At 50.9% G+C, this 8,022-nt stretch overlaps 1 pseudogene across 1 annotated transcript in view; it reads right to left on the reverse strand.

Moving 5' to 3' along the window:
• The window catches only part of LOC144828344 (uncharacterized), a 77,829-nt pseudogene extending 70,045 nt beyond the window's left edge, over positions 1-7,784 (reverse strand). The window contains exon 1 of the transcript XR_013610427.1: positions 7,651-7,784. The product of XR_013610427.1 is annotated as an uncharacterized LOC144828344 (transcript). The remainder of the gene's footprint in view (positions 1-7,650) is intronic.
• Between the last annotated feature and the right edge of the window lie 238 nt (positions 7,785-8,022).

An 8,022-nucleotide genomic window follows, 5' to 3' on the forward strand; every position in this document is an offset into this window, starting at 1 on the left:
TTGGGAGCTCCTGGTGAGACTTGAACCTGGTCCCCAGTGACGAGGTCGATCGGGCTAGCTGTAAGGTCACATCCTCTCACCTAGTACGCTCCAGCATGCCCACTTGTTGACAAGCCATCGCCCGAATATAAAACAAAACAATGGGGCAGTGCCACCCGGTGGCCTAAACACCCCTTTAGGATAAACCATTAGCATCTGCTTGGTGTACTTACTGTCGGCATATTGCCGCCAGAAGATTAACTTAACCCTTCCTGCCAACTCTGTACACTGACCCGTGCCACCAGATGCCGAGCCACCATGTCTGGCGCTCAAACTACCAATTAAGGGCGAGCCACCCGCCCCTCTAGCCGGCCGGCACCAAGTGGTCATCCCTTTGCGTTGGAGCCCCCGCCAAACCCGAGACACAAACAACTTGCTTTCCCACCAACTCAGTATTCGGCAGCGCTGGCCGTTACTCCACAAACTCACCCTCAGAATCTACTGCCGATGTCGGGACCTCACACCCAAACCCCATTTGGCTACCAACACCCCCGCTCATGATACACATGCGGCAAATTGCCCCAGAGTTGATGCACATGGGGTAAAAAAGATGCCGCCCAGCAGGCGCTCAACCACAAAGAAAGCGTCCCCTCAGGCAACATGGGCTCCCAGGGCAAGAAGGACGCCTGCCGAACAATAACATGAGCATACAGGCGGGAGACTTTACCAACTGTGGTGTGTAGGGAGAGACAGTAAAATAGGAAGCTTGCCCCTGCACATTGCAATGTGACTCATGTGAGAAAGGGATGCCCCTCAGACCATGGCAATTCATCCTCTGTGTGTGCGCCAGGTTCAGAGCAGCACGATTGCGCTGTGCCATGCTCTCTCTACATTCCCCACTACTGGAGGAGTATAATAACTGACTAGGGTGACCAGACGTCCCCGCTTTCCCATGATGGTCCCCGTTTTTGGAAAAGTGTCCCTGTGTCCCAACACTTTTCTCCAAGTGACTCAAATGTCCCTGTTTTCAAACAGCGTCCGGGTTAAACACAGAAATGTCCCTGTTTTTCATTGTTCCGGTTGAGCATGTGCTCGCATGCTCTCTTTGCACTGTTTACGGCATGTGTCATCACCGAGGTGAGCGCTGTAGCAGGAAGGGAAATCCTTTGAAGAGAGACATTTTCTCTCTGGATTTCCCTTCTCTTTTTACACGCAGCGCGACCTACGTCATCGTGCCAGCCATATTTGAACAATTGCATATCATCAAAACGGGAAACATCCTTTACAACGCAACTTTTACCACGCAGTGCCTTTAAGACGCAACTTTTACAACGCAAACTATTACAAGGCATTGCGCTGGGGGGGGCGCTCCAGGATTGGGAATAAGTTTAATTTACTGTCCAACACCTTCCCTAGTGTCCACGGGGACTGGAGTTGGAATAGTAAATTAAACTATTCACTATCCAGCACCCCAAAGCGCTATGCGTTGTAAAGGTATGCGATGTAAAAACCGCGTTGTAAAGGCATGCGATGTAAAAGTATGCGTTGTAACGTCATACATCCCATCAAAACTGTATCTTCGCTAGAGGAGGAAATAGTGATATTAAGGTGCAATCCCAGTTTATGAAATTTCTGAACTTCTGTGATCTGTTGAGGCTGTATGTTTGCTGCTCCCCCAGATGTCCCACTTAGAAATACACGAAACAGAAACTTTAAAGTATTTCTGAATGTTAGGATGAGTGTCTGATAACACATGTGGTGATGATGTCCCTAACGTCCTTCTCAAGCTCCAACCATTCATTTCTACCAGTTCCAAGGTTCATAACAGAAATCCTGGGAAACGGAACACGGGTGATCAGGTAAAAGGCTGGGTCGCTATTTGAGGCCTGCATTCAGTGGCTTCAGGTTAAACCTGCCTTGGCTATTAAATCTGCTAATCGTTTCCAACATGTTTTTCAGATTGTAAAAAATGTCCCCTATTGTTCCATTATTTAAACATATTTACTAAAAGTGGATATGTGGCAATAGCTTATCTGTTTCATATACCAAGAACACATTGCACATTCCCATATCATGCCCTTTGCTTGCCTTAGTGGTCTTTTAGTTGTATCAGTAGCCTAGATATTGCACATTCCCAAAGCCATTAAATTTCACTTAGTCAAAGATCTGTAATTAATAGCTTGTCAGTTGCACATGGAAGTTGTGCATCTATTGCTTGCATCAGCAGTTTGTCAATTTCACGAGCAAGCATACTGTCCAGGTTGTAATCCAAAAGATCTTCAGTTGCCTAGCCCATGTCTCTTACCAAAAGTTTCTACTTTGGATAAAACAATATTTCTTCGTCCTGTAGCTTGTATTAATAGCCATACAAACTTTTCAGTAGCCCTTATGCATACCGTGCAAGGATTAATGTATTGCTCATTGCATGTTTTATTCATAACCAATTGATGCATGCTTTGTGTTCTCCATATCAAAGCTATGACTTGACCTTTTGACTGACCTTTCAGATCACAGCAAACTGTTTAGCTGGAAAGGACTTAAAAGGAGCAGTATTAACACCTGTGGAAGAGGCGAGCACCGCTGCTCGAGCTTTTTGCTCAGGTCTTCACACTATTGCGCTATGAGATTATACCAATGGCTAGAGTGCACTATACATACCCCAGTAGGGTAACATGACATCACATCACAGCAGTGACCACAAAAATGTGGGACGACTGTGTGGTCGGCCAGCCTTTAAGACCCTAAGGCAGTAATACCTGGAGAGAAGTGTTTTTCTTACATTGGTCCATGGCTGCCCTTTGGCAATTTAGCATTCCGCAGTTTACCTCCCATGCTTTTCTGTCTTTAGCAACTAAGCAACATTAGTGAGTTGTACTTTACGTGGTGCTGACGCGCAGCTATAGAAACGAGCATTGATAAAGCAAGTAAATCTGACGTTTGCAAGCCTGTGATGTTTTATTGATTTTTAGTAAATATATACTATAGTCCTTAACCCCTTCAGCGCGGCACGAATTCTCGCTCTGTGCTGAAGGTTCTATTGGGCCTATGGACTCATGACGGAACGGTTCCGTCATGAGCACAGGCCAACCGACGCTCATGACGGAACCGTTCCGTCATGAGCATCGAAGGGGTTAAAAGTGTAAATGTAATAAAAGTACTAATGCTGCTGCGTAAAGGAGAGTGGTGCCAATAAAAGACATTGGATTTGTCTGTAATGCTTCATCTCGGTCTGTGGGGGGAGCTGTCATTGTAGTCCTTTTTCTATGTCTATGACAGCTGTCAAATAGTCCTACTTTTATGTCAATGGTTACTGCAAACTGTAGTCCTACTTCTATGTCTATGACCGGTCTCCATTTTTTGTTTTGAGAATCTGGTCACCCTACAACTAACGCAGTTTCTCAAACTCACACCCACTTCGCACAAATGGGAGAATACCTATTAGTAAAACGATCCGTGAACCCTCCTTCCTTACACTTGGAGGAGGTTAGACCATGCCATAACTTCTGGGGCATAGTGTATTTTAACTCGACCCGGAGGTATTAGTGTGCTTCGCCGAGGCAAAAGAAATGCACTCTCTAGGGATTCACTGTCCCAAATGAACAACTGACTGTGCGTGCCGTGTCAAGGGGCCACAAAACTCACAACCCTTTCCCTCACGGGACAGGAGCTGGACTGTCAGTGCCAGTCTGCCCAGCCCCTCTCTTTCGAGCAAACCCTATTTCCTCTTGACCTCACTGGTAGGACGCTACAAGGCACGCAACAGAACCAAAACCCAGTGACTGCCGAGAACAGGGAACTGAAGGAAGGTGATGACGAAATGCGCCTTCACCTTTCTCAAATTATGTATAAAAGTCATACTGAGGGTTATTCACCACTGACCACCGTCAATCCTTATCTCATTCAGCAGCTCGTTTCATTTTTTGAGCCAAAAGATGCGACTATATCACACCCATGTTATCCACCCTCCGCTGGCTTCCCATCAAGGCAAGATCTATCTACAAGACTGCCTGTATAACCCACAAAGCCTTGCATTCCTCCTCTCCTCGCTACCTGGCGAATAAACGGAAACTCTCTGGAGGCTCTAAACCATCACGTAATGCGGAAAATTTACTCCTCGAACCTCCCACTTTCAAGAAGGAAAGATCGATGGCCAATCCTTTTCAGGCAACGCGGTGAGAATCTGGAACTCACTTCCGCCTCAGCTCCGGACCACCTCCTCCTCCCAGGCCTTCAAAACTGACCTCAAAGTTCTCCTCCTTCAAAGACACTTCTAAATTTAATTCACGCCCTCTCTATTATCTGAAGGAAGACCTTAGATTATAGAAAATTCTATTCTCCATGACTATGGAAGTGCCTTCCCAGTGTGTTCTTGTGGTTTGAGTGTCTGCCATTTATTGCAGTATTATCCTTCTAGCTGTGTTTGGTACTCTTTTGTAACATGCACAAATCACTTTTCTCTTGTAACACACTGTTTGCTACCTCGTACATTTTGTTTGCTTTAGATACTTGCACAAGCGCTACCATTGCCTACGTAACGTTTGTTCTTGTGTTTGAGTGTCTACCATTTATTGCAGTATTGTAACACTACTTGTACTTTGTATGCCTTTGTGACCTGCACACATGTCACTTTTTCCTCCTGTTGGTCCTGCAGGCACTCCACGGTGCCTCCAACTTCCAATACTTCTCACTCTTGGAGGCGAGTGGACCCGGACTCACCGTGAGAAATCAGTGACGCTGCTCACTGGCAAACGGCGCAACGAGGCACAGAGAAGGCTTCACCCATGGCTACAGAGCCAAAGAGGGCACTGGATGGGCGCGGGCAAGTATAAGTACCCTGGCCCTACCATCCGCACGCTGGAAATGACGCAACATATCCACCCAGGAGTGGACACCTCACAGGGAAAGCCAGGATGGGTTCCACAGCGGTATTCATACAAGCGCCTTCAGACCCTTGCGGGTGAGTAGTGCGCTATACAAGTATCAATTTACATTTACATTTACCAGACTTGGGTACTCCTCCTCGGGTCCCCTTAGCCCGAGGGGGGTGGCGGCGTGCCTGAGGCAATAAGGTGGCCGCCCTTTTGAGGTGGCCCACTGCATGAGCCGCGGGCAGCCTCATTACACCCCTCCCCGTGATCTGCCTCCCTGCACACTGCCCTTTCACCCCTCGTGATCTGCCTCCCTGCACACTGCCCTTTCACCCCTCTGATCTGTCTTCCTGCACACTGCCCTTTTAGTCCCCCATGATCTGCCTCCCTGCACACTGCCCATTCACCCCTCTGATCTGCCTCCCTGCACACTGCCCATTCACCCCTCTGATCTGCCTCCCTGCACACTGCCCTTTTAGTCCCCCATGATCTGCCTCCCTGCACACTGCCCATTCACCCCTCTGATCTGCCTCCCTGCACACTGCCCATTCACCCCTCTGATCTGCCTCCCTGCACACTGCCCTTTCACCCCCTGTGATCTGCCTCCCTGCACACTGCCCTTTCACCCCCTGTGATCTGCCTCCCTGCACACTGCCCATTCACCCCTCTGATCTGCCTTCCTGCACAGCGCCCTTTCACCCCCTGTGATCTGCCTCCCTGCACACTGCCCTTTCACCCCTCTGATCTGCCTCCCTGCACACTGCCCTTTCACCCCCTGTGATCTGCCTCCCTGCACACTGCCCTTTTAGTCCCCCATGATCTGCCTCCCTGCACACTGCCCTTTTAGTCCCCCATGATCTGCCTCCCTGCACACTGCCCATTCACCCCCTGTGATCTGCCTCCCTGCACACTGCCCTTTCACCCCCTGTGATCTGCCTCCCTGCACACTGCCCTTTCACCCCCTGTGATCTGCCTCCCTGCACACTGCCTTTTCACCCCCTGTGATCTGCCTCCCTGCACACTGCCCTTTCACCCCCTGTGATCTGCCTCCCTGCACACTGCCCTTTCACCCCCTGTGATCTGCCTCCCTGCACACTGCCCTTTCACCCCCATGATCTGCCTTTCTGCACACTGATCTTTCACCCCTCTGATCTGCCTTCCTGCACACTGACCTTTCACCCCTCTGATCTGCCTCCCTGCACACTGCCCATTCATCCCCATGATCTGTATTTCTGCACACTGCCCTTTCACCCCCTGTGATCTGCCTCCCTGCACACTGCCCATTCACCCCTCTGATCTGCCTTCCTGCACAGCGCCCTTTCACCCCCTGTGATCTGCCTCCCTGCACACTGCCCTTTCACCCCTCTGATCTGCCTCCCTGCACACTGCCCTTTCACCCCCTGTGATCTGCCTCCCTGCACACTGCCCTTTTAGTCCCCCATGATCTGCCTCCCTGCACACTGCCCTTTTAGTCCCCCATGATCTGCCTCCCTGCACACTGCCCATTCACCCCCTGTGATCTGCCTCCCTGCACACTGCCCTTTCACCCCCTGTGATCTGCCTCCCTGCACACTGCCCTTTCACCCCCTGTGATCTGCCTCCCTGCACACTGCCCTTTCACCCCCTGTGATCTGCCTCCCTGCACACTGCCCTTTCACCCCCTGTGATCTGCCTCCCTGCACACTGCCCTTTCACCCCCATGATCTGCCTTTCTGCACACTGATCTTTCACCCCTCTGATCTGCCTTCCTGCACACTGACCTTTCACCCCTCTGATCTGCCTCCCTGCACACTGCCCATTCATCCCCATGATCTGTATTTCTGCACACTGCCCTTTCACCCCCATGATCTGCCTTCCTGCACACTGACCTTTCACCCCTCTTATCTGCCTCCCTGCACACTGCCCTTTCACCCCTCTGATCTGCCTTCCTGCACCCCCCCCCCCTGATCTGCCTTCCTGCACCCCCCCCCCCCCCCCCCTTCACCACGGAGCTCTAGTGCTATGAGCTCTGAATTCAGTGCCTGGCCCAGACCTCACAGGCACTGCCTGCGCCCCAGGGTGGGAGGAACCCCCTTGTGCTGTGCCTGATAATGTTAAGTTAAAGACACTTATAAAGATCACTTTCACCAGGCGGTTTCATGGCGCTACCCCATTTATTTATTTATTTATGCATTTTTATATAGCGCGGACTTTACCCGAGGGTGTCAGAGCGCTTCACAAAAGGAACAGAAATTAAACATAATGAGAAACATTACAAAATAACAGATTACAAAAGCATACATTACGTTACATAAGGTAATAGTGACATTTGTGAGCAAACAAAATACATGAGGTAGTAAAAATTGTGAGCAACCAAAAATACATGAGGTAGTAAAAGGTAATAGTGACAATCGTGAGCAAACAAAATACATGAGGTAGTAAAAAGTGCACAGGAGGAAAAAGTGACAAGTGTGCAGTTACAAGAGAAAACAAAGTACCATGTGCTGTGCCTGTTCAGAGGAGCCCCCCCCCCCCCGCTGTGCCTGCTCAGAGTGCCCGGCTGTCCTTGTGCTCGTGCCCCCCCCCCCCCCCCCGCCCCGAAGTCGGTCGCACTGAGCCCTAAACTCCCCCCGAGGCCGCTGCAGCTTCCGCCCAGGAAAATGGGCCCAGATCCGCTACAGCGGGAAACCGGCACCAGCTGGGCAGAGCCACAGGCCCCACGGGCACCGGCCGCCGCCCGCCCTGCCAATGCGACCCTGACTACCAGCATAGCGCTTAGAGGCCGACGGCTCGGTATTAAAGTTGAAGTACTTCGGTCACTCACCGGTGTTCTGCGGTGAAAGGCGCCCTCTGCTGGACGCTCAGTGTCCCCTCTTTCAGTGTCCCCCTCTGTGCCCCCTCGGTGCAGGTCGTGCAGCAGCTTCTGGGCGCTAGAGTGAGAGCGCCTGGACACGCAGGGGGAGGCTGGAGTGCAGGAGAGGGAGTGCGCACTTCCTGCTCACTCGGGAGGCTCCAGGGAGGGACAAAGCATGAAACAGAGAGGAGGGGCAGCTATTCCGTCCTTCCCAGCTCCCCGTCTGTATGGGCTCCCCCAGGTGTGTGCGCATGCGCACCATACATCCTACAGGTGTTTTTGAACTACCGCTATGCTGCCGTTTTAGTGCACATGCGTGTAATTGCGCGCATGCGCACTATG

This window comes from Lissotriton helveticus, chromosome 4_1, assembly GCF_964261635.1.
Source record: "Lissotriton helveticus chromosome 4_1, aLisHel1.1, whole genome shotgun sequence".
NCBI classification, from domain to species: Eukaryota; Metazoa; Chordata; class Amphibia; order Caudata; family Salamandridae; genus Lissotriton; species Lissotriton helveticus.